The sequence below is a fragment of the Schistocerca gregaria genome, chromosome 2 (genome assembly GCF_023897955.1).
Source record: "Schistocerca gregaria isolate iqSchGreg1 chromosome 2, iqSchGreg1.2, whole genome shotgun sequence".
Taxonomy (NCBI): domain Eukaryota; kingdom Metazoa; phylum Arthropoda; class Insecta; order Orthoptera; family Acrididae; genus Schistocerca; species Schistocerca gregaria.
Genome location: NC_064921.1, coordinates 464908468 through 464925024, shown reverse-complemented (window position 1 = coordinate 464925024; position 16557 = coordinate 464908468).

Sequence of the window (16557 nt, the reverse complement as noted above, 5' to 3'; positions counted from 1 at the left end):
TGTTTGTCATTTGTTATACTTGACTATCCTTCTGTTAAGAGCCCTTTTTCTCAGGAATTGGTGAACATCTCGAAACCTGGCAGAAAATCCAAAGAGATTCTGGTCATACGTGAAGTAAGCTAGAAGCAAGACACAATCAACACCATCACTGCACGCTATAGATGGAAGCATAGTTACTAAACACATCATTCCGAAATTCCTTCACCAAAGAAGGGAATTATCACAGAATTCAAATGAAGAACAGTTGCCAACAAGAGGAACTTAGAAGTAGATATCCTCGGAATAGTGAAGAAACGTAAATCACTTAACGAAAGCGAGTCTTCCGGTCTACGAATTAGGTTTCTTTGAGAGTATACTGATGCAGTAGCTCGATGCTTAACAATCGTTTGCAATCTCTCGCTCGAAGAAAGATCCATACCCAAAAAATGGAAAGGTTCGCAGGTCACATCAATATTCAAGAAAAGCAAGAAGAGTAATCCACTAAATTACAGCCCCACATGATTAACGTTGATGTGCAGCAGAATTGGAATATATACTGAATTCGTACATTATGAATTACCTAGAAGAGAACGGTCTATTGACACATAGTCAACACGGAATTAGAAAACATCGTTCTTGTGAAACACAATTAGCACAAAGTGTGAGTGCTATCGACAAGAGAATTCAAATTTATTCGGTATTTCTAGGTTTCCATAAGGCTTTTGATATACGTCACAAGCGAGTTGTAATCAGATTGCGTGCTTATGGAATATCGTCTCAGTTATGCGACTGGATTCGCGATTTTCTGTCAGAGAGGTCACCGTCCGTAGTAACTGACGGAAACTAATCGGGTAAAACAGAAGCGGTTCTGGCGTTCCCCAAGGTAGTGTTACAGGCCCTCTGCTGTTTTTAATCTGTATAAACTATTTAGCGATTTAAGAGACAACCTGAGCAATCGTCTTAGTATATCTGCGGATGATGCTGTCGTTCACCGTCTAGTAAAATCATCAGAAGATCAAAACAAATAACAAAACGATTTAGAAAAGATATCTGTATGGTGCGAAAATTCTCAGTTGGCCCTAATTAATGAAAAGTGTGAAGTCATTCAAATAAATTCTAAAGGAATCCTTTGATAAATTATTCAAATATAAAGACCGTAAATGCAAATAAATACCTATAAATTACAATTACAAACAACTTACCTTGGAGAGAACACACAGAAAATGTTGTGGGGGAAGGCGAACCAAAGACGCATTTTATTTGCACGACACTTAGAAGAAGAAACACATCCCCTAATGAAACTGCATGTACTACGCTTGTCTGTCCTCTTTTGGAACACTGATTCGCAGTGTGTAAACCTTACCAGACAGGATTAATCCAGTGCACGTAGAAAAGGCCAAAGAAGTGCAGCACGTTTTGTAATATCGAGAAACAGACAAGAGAGTGTCACGGACATGATACAAGATTTGGGGTGGACATCATTAAAACAAAGGCGTTTCTCGTTGCGTTCTCACGAAATTTCTGTCATCAAATTTCTCCTTTGAGTGCGAAAATATTTTGTTGACGCCAACCTACATAGGGAGAAACGATTATCATAATAAAATAAGGGAAATCAGAGCTCGCCCGGAAAGACTTACGTGTTCATTTTTTCTGTGTGCTGTTAGAGAGTGAAATAATACAGAATTATTGTGAAGGCGGTTCGATGAACCCTCTGTTAGACACTTCACTCTGATTTGAAGAGTATTAATGCAGATGTAGATGAAGACGCATATCTTGCCTGCATCAATATCGAAAACAGGCAAAAATCGTCGAGATTCTCAATTCCCTGGGATGGATTAGCTATCTGCATACGTAGTTAAGTTCGTACGGAATTCTAACACATAACTGAAATTATTTTGTAAAATATACAAGGAAAGCAGACACGGATAAATACACTGCAGAAGATTTGCAAAAAATTAAAACAAGGTGTTTATAGATTAGAAAGGCTGCTGAACATTTTAATATAACTTTTAGCACAGTGGAGATTGGAGTAAACGTGGACTCTATTGAACCGGAGCTTATGAAAGAAATGTAACTCCTTAAATCTGTTATGTGTTTGAAGATTCGATTCAAGTGGCATGCACTTCAACTTTCCATCAGACTAAAGTGGATATACCGACAAAACCAAAAACATGATAATCTATTTCCAAATACAGTTAAATGTGTTATATCTAGCCCTTCCAAATGCGGAAAAAACGAATGCACTTGTTATCTTCTCCGTCTTAAAGATAGCCGAGATACAAAGAGGGAGAGAGAGAAAGAAAGATAGAGAAAGGTAGAGAGAAAAACAGAGAGAGAGAAAGAGAGAGACAGAGAGAGAGAGAGAGTGAGAGAGAGAGAGAGAGAGAGAGAGAGAGAGCGAGAGAGAGACAGAGACAGAGAGAGGGCTTTTAGCTATGTCATGTAACAAAATTCTTAAACGGTCAATTATAGACAATGCTAATGTAATTGTTCTTTTAAAATAAGACTACTATAATGTGAGACATATTCAGCGATTATTGTGACTGTGATGCGACTTTCAAAGCAAGTGTAAATGAACATGTAGTGAGAATGCTTACAAATTTCTAGCTAAAAGCAAAGACGAAGACTTAAGTAATGGGCATTGCATTATTAATTCTGATAGCAATACTTTCATTAATAGAGTAATAGAAGAGGAAATCCGAAAGTATGATCAATGCAGTCTGTATGTAGATGAAGCATGAAAAGACACAGCGAGCTCTGGGCCAGAGTTGACTTCCGAGCTGGCCTGGGAGTATCTCAAACTCACGCATGCAGTTTATAGAGACGCATACCATGGACGAGTGTTGTTGTAAAATGGCACCCCGATATAGTCTCATAGAAGGTAACACATGAGTAAGTAGGATATCTCACACATACAGTTGTGCCTTCAGAGTTTCCTCAATCACTACCAGCCGTGGCCTGACGTCTTCCCTATGATTCCATACAATGTTTCAACATCTGGGGTGGGGGAACTGTTTGTCTTCAAGTTCTTTTCGACAGCTGTGTGTTGATTCCAGCGTATAATTGTTTCTTGTCCTGCTATACATGTAAACAAGTTGCTTAATTTCCACTAAATGCAAAATTCCTATAGTGATTAAACATAAGTAAGTATGATTGACCACACATATTTCCATATCGTAAACGATCATTGAAAACATTACAAAACATAATTGCAGCAAAGATTAACTACATAGAAATGTATTACCTTCCTTTTCCCAGTATGAGGTATTATATTAGATAATAGCTTTCACTGTAAGCAGCAATATTTTAACACTTGTCTTTCTTTTCATTTTCATTATTCATATCTGATTATGCAGGATTTTGAAAGTCAATCGTCTTTCTGTCTATGATCCACATTAGTCTCATGATCTAAATCATCTTAATACAAGTCTTCTATAGATTCCATGAAGTCATTCGTCATTTCTTCTCTCCCTACAATACTGTAGCAATGGTCAGGTTGTAGACTGATCTTCAGATCGTTCGCAGATCAGTCCAATTTACGTTTTGTGGTGTGCGTACTGTAAGACCTTCGGTACACACACCATCAGATTATTTGACTTGTCGCTCTAACGAAGTAGGCGAGTGTCAGCAATAGGTCTGGTGGTCTTATCGTGGCGTGTTTATTTTCTGCCATTAGGTCAGACGATAGAAATGCCACTTACAAGCTTAGAGTAGCAGATTGATGGTGACCAACTTTAAACTTTTTGTGGTTGTTGGGATGTTTAAGGGGAGCTAAACAGCTAAGGTCATCAGTCCACCGACTGTTATGTACCAACTATGACAAAGATAACGTAGTGAAGGATAGCCTCTGCGAAAACCTGTCAGACTTACAGAACAAAACATCAAAACATGATATCAATTTAGTAAGATGGGATTTTACTGCAAAAGTGGGAAAAGTGAATGTTTTCAAACCTACTATTGGAAATAAATCTCAATTCCATTAGGCTGACAAATTTCACTACATAAACGGATATGATTATTAGCAGCACTACCTTCCCCCAAAAAGTGTACACAAAGAATGGTGTTCAAGTAATAAGAAAATTTAAATCAAATTGATCCTGTTTACATAGACAGCAAGCACAGAAAGTCTATTAGTGATGAACTGTTCTTTTTCAGGAATATAATTGGGGTTACATCACAACCTAGTAATATAGAAAATTTGGAAGGACTAGGAGAAATATTAATTACAAAGTTAAAATTTCAGACCAGCTTGGGGTTCTGGGTAGACTGAGAGAAAATCGTGCAATGACCAATAATAAATTATGGAAAAGTGTGGAAGAATTCTTCCTCGTCGCTGTAAGTAATAAAATACAGAGTAAAAAAGGGCTTGGAGAAGTGGTTTGTTGAAGAATGTGAGGAAGCTGTAGACACGATTATGATATTAAACAGGATATGGCTGCAGGCATACACAGCTCCTGAAACAGTAGTTAACTATCGGCAGGCACAGAAGCAAGTTAATAAAGTAAATCGTAAGTCAAAGGAACAATAGCAAAAACACCAATTTGAATCCACTGACTTTAATAGCATTCGAAATATGTATGATGCCGTCAACAAAAATAAGAGATGTTTTGATTACCAATCTAATGTGCAGAACGAAAATTTTATCAAGTATGGAATGTTTTGAGAATCTATCGAACTGTTCTTAATCGGAATCAAAGTCTAGCAGCAGCCCTAATAATGACGAAATTCCAGAAGAGACATATGAAGAGGTGCTGGAAAGTATCAAACAATTAAAAAGTGGCAACGCGACTGGGAGTAACGAAATTGCAGCTGAGACACAAAAACGTGGAGGATAAGCACGGCACAGATGTTTGTATCACCTGATCCAGACATCCTGAAAAAAAAGATGATATCAACAGAACGGAAAGAATAATTAATAGTCCCAATACATAGACAAGGAGACAGGCAAGACTTCAGAATCTACAGGGGAATATAATTAGTTGACAAAGCCTATATGATTCTCTTCCGTTTCTTGCTATCCTGCTAGAAAACATAGGCTGAAATTGTAATTGAGGATTTTCAAAATGGCTTTCGAAGAAGTAGGTCCACTACTGACAATGCATTTGTAACCAAAACAATAAATGAAAAAGCATGGAAATGTCAACAAAATTTCGGTACTTATTCATCGATTCTAAGAAATCTTACGACTTCATTCACAAGCAAAGCCTGCGGAATGAAATGATGGAATTGGCGTTGCCAAGTAAACTTATGGAACTCCGTAAAATGTGCATAGATGATTTCACTGAGTGTCCTACATACCTCACGCCCAGATTCAAATAACAATGAATTAATTATACAATAATATATAATAGCAACATTAAAAAACATTTAATTATTTGCTTAGAAGAAATGTTGAAAGTGGTGGCCATGGGAGTCGAGACATCGCTGACTTTGTGTGATGATGTCACGAGTTACAAGCTGTAATTCCGTAATATGAAGTCAAGCAAGGGGTCTACGTAACCACTAGCAATTTATGTTAACAGCCAGTTTCAAATATCAACTCTTTTTCTTTCCTGAGCCTCAAATTTCAACTCTTGCGTCAAACTCACACGATAGGCTTTTAATATCATATCTTTTAGTACAAGATGGCACGACATACGAGATACACCAAACTGCTGCTATATCCTCCTTACCGACTTGTGTGGATTTTCGTAATGCCTATGAGAATTCTGTCTGGTGTTTCAGGAATCCTCAATGTCAGTCGCCTATTCCTATGTACCCACTGAACGGATTCTACAGCCCTTCATTTCTTGTATGGCTCTTGAATGGCGCTGGTCTTGGGGAATTTTCTGCCAGGATACTTCATTTGAACCTTTTCTTCACATTCCCTGATGGACCCGTTCTTTATGTAACACTCAACAACACCAATTCGCTACTCTAATACAATCTGCCACATTTCCATAGCAACTCAACAATACGAGCTTCTCACAACTGACGCACAAACAAACAGCTGCAGTCAACTTCCCGATAAAAGACAGTGTAGCTACTTAAGAAGCAGTTCGACTAGGGATTAAGCATGCTTTTGCAGTACGGCACAAAATCTGACCACCTGAAAAATAATACTGGATTAAGAAAGGGAAATGCATGGTCATATCGTCTCTTTAATTAGATCTTGAAGAAAACTGCAAGGAAACTCAACCTGGTACCTGCTGGATCCTCCAAAGAAATCAAGTAAAGGTTTTAGCGTATTTTGACGATATAAGGTTCATTGAAAAACTTGAATAGAAATTAGATGGTTAATTGTGGAGCTCGTAGAAGAAGCATCCAAGCTTGGTCTAAAAGCAAACAATTAGAAAAAGAAATGCGTGGTAGTTCAATGACATCAAGACGAACAAGACAACAACTGCATCTAATAATTGGCAAACAAATTAGAACGCGTTGAACAGTTCAGATTTATGGGCATGGTGATAGATGAATAAAATCAGAGACGAGTAACAATGAGTCTAAAAAATGCTAATAGAGCCAACCACTCCATACAAAAACTTCTAAAGACTGAACCACTGGCAACGAAAACTAAAATGAACTCTATAACACAATCATCAGTCCAGTCCCAACCTGTGGAGCGGAAACATGGAGCTTAACAGAAAAAGAAGAACACCAATTGCAAGTAATTTATAACAAAGTCTGTAGGAAAATCTTTGGTTCATACTATGATAATAAATCGAAAAGCTACAGCAGAAGACACAATAAAGAAATCAATATTCTATCAAAATAAGCTACAATAAGGAGCATAATAAATTCCAGAAGACTTCAATCGGTAAAAACTTTAAGAGCTTTCAAGAATTTTCATGGATAAGTCATTTGGTAAGAGAGTTTTTTTTGGGGGTGGGGGGGGGGGGGAGATGGAGGACTGGGAGTACATGGACAAATGAAATTAAAACTATATGCAACAATGCATAAATATTTGGTAGGAAGTAGTACAATATAGAAGCATCTGGAGGCAGTATGTGAGAGCGGCACTGGAGCTTCAAGTAGCTTAGAAGCCAAGAAGAAGGAGAAGAAGAAGAAGAAGAAGTAGAAGAAGAAATTAACAGTTGATTATGAATCTGCGTTTAATTACATGTGAACTCTTTTTTCTTATTTGACCTGACACAAGCACTCACGTACGGGTCTTAGCATCAGTTAAGCAGGGTCGAGTTGCCGTATCACAAAAGAACAATCTCTAGTAAAAGTCATCTTGCAGATTTTACATTTCTGTCAAACATTCATCACTATTATTCAGGAGAACTACCTGGAGCTGAATACTAATGTTATGGGTATACTATTTTTACGTTGTACTATCAGTACGTTGTTGTGGGTGGCGAATCTAGTCCTGCACTGTTATTGATTCAGTCTCTATTGACCTCGCTGTCGATGGAACCTCAAAGCCTAATCTTCTTACCTCATCTTCATTGATTACAAATGGAGCACTAAGACATATTACTTTAACCAATCTCTCTGTTTGCAGTTTTCCTCATTTAAGGCGTATTACTTATGAATAAATACAACTAATGTCAATTATTTCCTGCAGATAGATTATGTAACAAATCTATCAGCATACATAAGAACTCTCCCAACGTGAACTAGACAAAACTATATAACAATACTACCATTTTTCTTTTGATTTTCTTATTTCACAACTGTTACTTTTGAGAACTTGTTCTACTAGTTGAACATTTTTAGGTAGGTCATATCCAGTGTGATCAGTGCTATACATTGACGTAGCTCCAGACACTTGGATCCTTCACGTCATGAAACATCTAATCGCAACATTCTCGTGTAACATCCTGATTAATATTTACTGGCTCTGTAGGTGCTATGTTGCCAGTGCCGGCAGGAGTGGCCCTACGGTTCTAGGCTCTACAGTGTGGAGCCGAGCGACCACTACGGTCGCAGGTTCGAATCCTGCCTCGGGCATGGATGTGTTTGATGTCCTTAGATTAGTTAGGTTTAATTAGTTCTAAGTTCTAGGCTACTGATGACCTCAGAAGTTAAGTCGCATAGTGCTCAGAGACATTTGAACCCATTTTTGTTGCCAGTGCTTGGGTATACCTTCCTACTCTAAAACATTCCGCATTTTGGGACGGATTCTATAAAGGGTCTTGGTACAGAATATAAATGTGTGTCTGGATGTTTAACTTCAGTTTTTTGTATGATTCAGTGTGGAGTAATTGCTTTGTAGGTTTACTAACCACATTTGTGTAAACTATAAGGAAGTATTATAAAAGGTTATGAAATATAGATAATGTTCGTATGCTAAACTTCAGTTTTTTGTATGATTCATTCTGAGGAAATACTACGTAGGTTCACTAAGCACCTTGAAAATTTTTCTCACAAAGTCACAATGCTGAACGTAATGAAATTATTGTAAAAATATTTGGGGCACAGCGTTAAAAAAAGAGGAGTTCCGCCGGGTTGACATGAACGAACGAATTGTAAATAAGCAATTATAGCATGTGCACTCCGGAAACAGCTGTGTGCTAGACTGTGCATAGCTGAGTACAATATTCCCCCGTGCTGACTTGATGTGACGGCTCGTTTCCAGAAAGGGAGTTGCTGAATATTTCATTGCGCACGCGCTTGTCCTATGCATGTTATATGAGTGACTATGGAGAGACAGAGGTCCAAAAGTCGTTCGCGTGTGACGGTAGTTGACGCAAGGGCGATGGGCGAATTCTGTGTAGTGGCGGAGAGGAGAGGAGAGCAAAGGGGAGAGAACAATTATGTGTGAGGCGGCAGCAGAGGCAGCGGGTCGGAAAATGCAGATGCGGCTGTGGCCAGCAGTCCCTGGAGCCGGGCCCACGCGCTCGCCCCGCGTCGACCGAAAACCCGCAACACACTGGCGGCCCTGAACTACGCACTCGTGTTGCACGCAGCGGCCCCTCTGACACGTGCTGTCGCCTACTGGACGTTTAACGAACTACGCTGCGCAGTCACGCTGCTCATTCTCTCGTTCCATCATCGCCATTCCCACTGGCTGCCTCTCCTGGATTTCGCAGGGAACAGGGAGTGCATGCACCACCGCTTTCTTTCTTCCTCTAGCGAAATTCAGCAGTAATGTAAGGGGAAGTCAATTTAAATCGAGACATATGGAAGAAAATAAGTAATCTGTTTATTATTTAAAAAGTAATCGTCATAAATGTTAATAAATTTAGGCGAAGAATGCCTCCATGGGAAAATGTTTGCGGTTGCCTAGGAAACCACTGTTGTATCCAGGTGTTACACCTCTTCGTCCGAAGCAAATCGACGGCCGGAAATGTCTTTCTTCAGTGTTCCACACATACGGAAATCGCATGGGGAAGAATCGGGACCGCGTATATGGACGTGTAAGGGTTTCCGCAGCGTAGTCGAATGTAACTGCCGACAAAATGCCTGACCACAAGTTCTAATACCCACTATATTAGTATATTAGTGCATGTTTATATGCCAACTAGCTCCGACAATGCTGGAAGAATGTATGAAGAGATAAAATAAATTATTAAAATGTTAATAGAAGAGAAAATTTAAACGTGACAGAAAATTCGATAGTGAGAAACGAAGAGAAGAAAAAAAAAGTAGCAGAATACGGTCTGTGGAAAACTAAACAAAAATATCGACTGTGGGAAAAGGAACAAAGCGGAAACCTCCTGGTAGAATTTTGCCCACAGCATAATTTAATCATTTGTAGCATTTGATAAAATAATACTGAAAGAAGGCTATTCACGTGGAATTAAGCACATTTCAGACTGATTATACAATAGTAAGACAAAGATTTGTACATGAGATTTTAAGCTTTAATACATTTGCAGGTGCAGAGGTGGTGTCTGGCCGTAATTGATTGGTTATGATCTGCAGATTAAAATTAAGGAAACTAGAAACAAATAAGGCGTTCATACGTGGATAAGTTGAATGAGCCAGAGACTGTTGAAACCATTCGAGAAGGTTGGACTGAAACAGGGAAAAGGGATACAACAGAAGATGAATGTGTGGCCAAAACAGAAGAATTGTGAAGGCAGCAGAGGAGCAAATATATAAAAAGACAAGGTCTAATAGAAATTCTGGGAGAACGCAGGAATTACTGAATTTAACTGAAGAAAGGAGAAAACAAAAATATTTGTATATCGAAGCAGCCGACACGGAATACAGACTAAAATATGAGGCTAAACTAAAATGCAACCTGGCTAGGCATGAATGGCTAGAAGGAAAGTTCGACACTGTAGAAACATATGTGACCAGGGGAAAGGTAGATGCTGCCTATACAAAAATGGGAGAGACGTTTAAAGAGAAGTACAAAATAATCTGTAATTACAGACGACGCTTTTCCCGAGATTGACAGGGCCATGTGTGTAGTAGTTGCAGCGGGGCAGTCTGAGAGAAAAGGTACATAAACACCAAGAATTCAAGTCAGCAGTAAGCAAATTAGAAAAAAAGATGAAACGTGCAAGGAATATCCAGCAAGCTATCACGAAGAAAATAACATTGAAGGCAAAATTACAGAAAGTTAACCGGAAATAAATGAACATGTAATAGGAAATATGTTAATATGAGAAAAATTTGAGAAAGCATTGTAAGATATAAATGGAAAGAAGGCCCATCGAGTGAAAAATTTCCTCTGAGTTATTAAGATTGTGGTGTTACGGTACCATCACACGGCTAGATATCTGTTAATAGTTACTAACTTAAATGGCGAACTTATTGATTTGCCACGCCATAGTATGTGTATGGTTTAGTCGAGGTCATTAGTACAAAATAATCTGTGATCACAGACAATGCTTTACACAAGCTTGACGCGAGCAGGATTGTAATAGTTGCAGCGGAGCGGTATGGGAGTTGAGTCGAAGCAGCACACTAGCCGGCACTGTAAACTGTTTTGCTAAAGACTTGTTACAATTATTATTCACACCCCGATCTGACCCCCCCCCCCCCCCCAATGAACCACGGTCCTTGGCGTTGGTGGGGAAGCTTGCGTGCCTCATTGATACAGTAAGCCGTACCCTAGGTGGAACCACAATGGAGGGGTATCTGTTGAGAGGCCAGACAAACGTGTGGTTCCTGAAGAGGGGCAGCAGCCTTTTCAGTAGTTGCAGGGGCAACAGTCTGGATGATTGACTGATCTGGCCTAGTAACACTAACCAAAATAGCCTTGCTGTTCTGGTACTGCGAACGGCTGAAAGCAAGGGGAAACTACAAATGTAATTTTTCCCGAGGGCATGCAGCTTTACTGTATGATTAAATGATGATGGCGTCCTCTTGGGTAAAATATTCCGGAGCTAAAATAGTTCCCCATTCGGATCTGCGGGTGGGGACTACTCAGGAGGACGTCGATATCAGGAGAAAGAAAACTGGCGTTCTACGGGTCGGAGCGTGGAATGTCAGATCCCTTAATCGGACAGGTAGGTTAGAAAATTTAAAAAGGGAAATGGATAGATTAAAGTTAGATTTAGTGTAAATTAGTGAAGTTCGGTGGCAGGAGGAACAAGACTTTTGGTCAGGTGAATACATGGTTATAAATACAAAATCAAATAGGGGTAATGCAGAAGTAGGTTTAATAATGAATTAAAAAATAGGAGTACGGGTAAGCTACTATAAAAAGCATAGTGAACGCATTATTGTGGCCAAGATAGACACGAAGTCCACGCCAACTACAGTAGTACAAGTTTATATGCCAACTAGCTCTGCAGATGACGAAGAAATTGAAGAAATGTATGATGAAATAAAAGAAATTATTCAAATAGTGAAGGGAGATGAAAATTTAATAGTCATGGGTGACTGAAATTCGAGTGTAGGAGAAGGGAGAGAAGGAAATGTAGTAGGTGGATATGGATTGGGGCTAAGAAATGAAAGAGGAAGCCGCTTGGTAGAATTTTGCCCAGAGCACAACTTAATCATAGCTAACACTTGGTTCAAGAATCATAAAAGAAGGCTGTATACATGGAAGAACCCTGGAGATACTAAAAGGTATCAGATAGATTATATAATGGTAAGACAGAGATTTAGGAACCAGGTTTTAAATTGTAAGACATTTCCAGGGGCAGATGTGGACTCTGACCACAATCTATTGGTTATGACTTGTAGATTAAAACTGAAGAAACTGCAAAAAGGTGGGAATTTAAGGAGATAGGACCTGGATAAACTGAAAGAACCAGAGGTTGTACAGAGTTTCAGGGAGAGCATAAGGGAACAATTGACAGGAATGGGGGAAAGAAATACAGTGGAAGAAGAATGGGTAGCTTTGAGGGATGAAGTCGTGAAGGCAGCAGAGGATCAAGTAGGTAAAAAGACGAGGGCTAGTAGAAATCTTTGGGTAACAGAAGAAATATTGAATTTAATTGATGAAAGGAGAAAATATAAAAATGAAGTAAATGAAGCAGGCAAAAAGGAATACAAACGTCTAAAAAATGAGATGACAGGAAGTGCAAAATGGCTAAGCAGGGATGGCTAGAGGGCAAATGTAAGGATGTAGAGGCTAATCTCACTAGGGGTAAGATAGATACTGCGTATAGGAAAATTAAAGAGGCCTTTGGAGAAAAGAGAACTACTTGCATGAATATCAAGAGCTCAGATGGAAACCCAGTTCTAAGCAAAGAAGGGAAAGCAGAAAGGTGGAAGGAGTATATAGAGAGTCTATATAAGGGCGATGTACGTGAGGACAATTTTATGGAAATGGAAGAGGATGTAGATGAAGATGAAATGGGAGATATGATACTGCGTGAAGTGTTTGACAGAGCACTGAAAGACCTGAGTCGAAACAAGGCCCCCGGAGTAGACAACATTCCATTAGAACTACTGACAGCCTTGGGAGAGCCAGTCCTGACAAAACTCTACCATCTGGTGAGCAAGATGTATGAGACAGGCGAAATACCCTCAGACTTCAAGAAGAATATAATAATTCCAATCCCAAAGAAGGCAGGTGTTGACAGAAGTGAAAGTTACCGAACTATCAGTTTAATAAGTCACTGTTGCAAAATACTAACGCCAATTCTTTACAGACGAATGGAAAAACTGATAGAAGCCGACCTCGTGGAAGATCAGTTTGGATTCCGTAGAAATTTTGGAACACTTGAGGCAATACTGACCCTACGACTTATCTTAGAAGAAAGGTGAAGGAAAGGCAAACCTACGTTTCTAGCATTTGTAGACTTAGAGAAAGCTTTTGACAATGTTGATTGGAATACTCTCTTTCAAATTCTGAAGGTGGCAGGGGTGAGACACAGGGAGCGAAAGGCTATTTGCAATTTGTATAGAAAGCAGATGGTAGTTATAAGAGTCGAGGGGTATGAAAGGGAAGCAGTGGTTGGGAACGGAGTGCGGCAGGGTTATAGCCTATCCCCGATGTTATTCAATCTGTATATTGAGCAAGCAGTGAAGGAAACAAAAGAACGGAGTAGGAATTAAAATCCATGGAGAAGAAATAAAAACTTCGAGGTTCGCCGATGACATTGTAATTCTGTCAGAGACAGCAAAGGACTTGGAAGAGCAGTTGAACGGAATGGACAGTGTCTTGAAAGGAGGGTATAAGATGAACATCAACTAAAGCAAAACTAGGATAATGGAATGAAGTCTAATTAAGTCGGTTAATGCTTAGGGAATTAGATTAGGAAATGAGACACTGAAAGTAGTAAAGAGTTTTGCTATTTGGGGAGCAAAATTAACTGATGATGGTCGAAGTAGAGAGGATATAAAATGTAGACTGGCAATGGCAAGGAAAGCGTTTCTGAAGAAGAAAAATTTGTTAACATCGAGTGTAGATTTAAGTGTCAGGAAGTCGTTTCTGAAAGGATTTGTATGGAGTGTAGCCATGTATGGAAGTGAAACGTGGGCGATAAATAGTTTAGACAAGAAGAGAATAGAAGCTTTCGAAATGTGGTGCTACAGAGGAAAGCTGAAGATTAGATGGGTAGATCACATAACTATTGAGGAGGTATTGAATAGAATTGGGGAGAATAGGAGCCTGTGGCACAACTTGACTAGAAAAAGGGATCCGTTGGTAGGACATGTTCTGAGACATCGAGGGATCACCAATTTAGTATTGGAGGGCAGCGTGAAGGGTAAAAATCGTAGAGGGAGACCAAGAGATGAATACCCCTAAGCAGATTCAAAAGGATGTAGGCTGCAGTAGGTACTGGGAGATGAAGAAGCTTGCACAGGATAGAGTAGCATGGAGAGCTGCATCAACCACAACAACAACAACCGCGCTCTGTTACCGTATGAGTTTCAGTTTATTTGTAGTAAGTGACATGGTGGCATGTTGAGTGTGGCTTATCTGCGAGTAATTAAAAGTGTTCATAATCCTTGAGTATCCGTAATAAAACATGCAGTTAGTGATCTCTTAACAGTCATTCTTCTCAACAGATTCCCTAAATGGACGAGCATTTAGAGTCAGTTAATTATTAAGTTCAAGTAGGAAGGTAAACAAGAAATCGTGGTAATGTAAGAGCCCAAACATGTTATAAATTTCTTGAGAGAGCCAGTCTTGACAAAACTATTCCACTTGGTGTTTAAGATATTTGAGGTATGCGTAACATTGTCGGACTCCAAGATGAATGTAACAGTTGCAATTTCAAATAAGGCATTTGCTGATAGGAGTGAATACTACTGTACTGCTAGTTTAAGAATTCATGATTGGAAACTAATAAAAGTATTTACACTAGAGCGTTAAAACTAATAGAAACTGAGCTCGGGGAACTGCTTTTCGGGTTCCGGAGAGTATAAGAAACATAGTATGGTATGAACCCTATTACTTACATAGGCTAAAGCAAGGTAAGTCTACCTTTCTAGCTTTTCTAGATTTAGAGAATGTTTTTGACAACGATAACACTAATTTTGGAAGTCTGAAGGTAGCTGGGATAATATACGGGGAGCAAAATGTTCCCTATAACTTGTGATGAAATCAGATTGCAGTTATAAGGGTCGAATGGAAAGGTTAGTATACTGAATAGCGATTAAAAGATGCACATAAACAACAGTAACACATATCGCTAGATTAAGTCAGATGACGCTGTATGAATTAGATTAGGAAATGAGACACTTAAAGTAGTAGATGAGCTTTGGTATTTGGCCCCTAAAGTAACTGATGATGCCCGAAATAGAAAAGAGATACAATGCAGACTGTCAAGAGGAAGAACAACAATTTTTATAAAAAGGAACGCTTAAGGAGCTATCAAAAAGTTTCCGCTTGAGAACGTTGCTGCAGCATGTATGCAATGTAGTCCGACTCCGATGCATGTATATAAGGACCGACCTGTAGGCCAGGGATTAGTGTGACGTACGCGTCTTTACTATTTGCGTAGTGACGTAATTACCAAATTCTTCCAGGCAGGACCATCACGCTGTTACTCTTTTATTGGCTGTGGAAGGACGAACTCAGATAGATATTCCTCAGAGACTGAGGCAGTACGTCAGTCGGAAACAACCGTTGTGGGATGGTGCGCAAAGTTCCGTGCTGGTACCGATTCGAAAGAAGACGTCAGTCGATCTGGGAGGCCAGCCTCACTCAACTGGGAGACACTCGAACACCCGCTGTATAGTCCTGATTTCTCCCCATGAGATTATCACTCCCTCATTCCATTAAAAAACTCGGTAGTGGGTCGACGACTCCGGTCGGACGAGGATGTGCCGCAAGCAGTTACGGACTTCGTCACGCAGAAGGACCGGTATCTTCACCCTGGTGCGTGGGAAGATCGACTCAATGCTCATGACGATATTGCCAGTTTGACATCCCGATTGTGGAATGTTCGCCATCCTAACGGAGACTTTTTCATTCCCCGCAACATTAACGTCTAATATAAATATGTGTTTGGTTGTTTTCTCTGAAGGTATTTGTCTGGATTGGGTAGTACTGCACGGATGGCCGATAAGTTGTTCAGAAAAGAAAAGAAAAGCAGCCTTTAAAGTGCGGTGGTTTAAAAGGATACTACACAATAGATGGGTGGATCCAACAACTAACGAAAGGAATTCAGTCGAACTGGGGAAAATGAAGTTTATAATGAAACTTGACTAAAAGAAGGGAGAGATTGATGGGTCACACCGTGGGACGTCTATGAGTAGTCAGACAGATCCTACAGGTACGGCGCGGACATGGTCGGGATAGACATGGCGTTAATATCAATGGGCCGTTGAATTATATCACCGTAGATTTTTGTGAACAGAAAGGAAGTTTAAGATCAGATTTAATAATCTTATTAGGTAATGACTAGGTAGAAGAAAATAGAATGAAATGGAAGGACCATGCTGATAGAATGACAGAAAACAAATTTCCAGAAATTAATGAATTGTCGGCAGACTGAAAAGAAAAAACTAGACAGATCTCGTAAGTGATTGGTGGGTATTGGAGACTACTGATATTAGTGTCTACAACATCTAATCCTTGAAAGGAGATGATGATAATGATGATGATGATGACGATGAGAAGTTTATTTCTTGTTCTGAGTACAAATGGGCTTTTCCAGGTCAGGTTGATTTGTGAGGCCATTAGCAAGTCGTGACCGTCATAGAATGGTATTAGTGTCAGAACAGTGTATGAGAGGAAGAAGTAGGCGAGAAATCGCCTCATGGCTAGCTCAAAGCCGGCCCAGAGAGGGT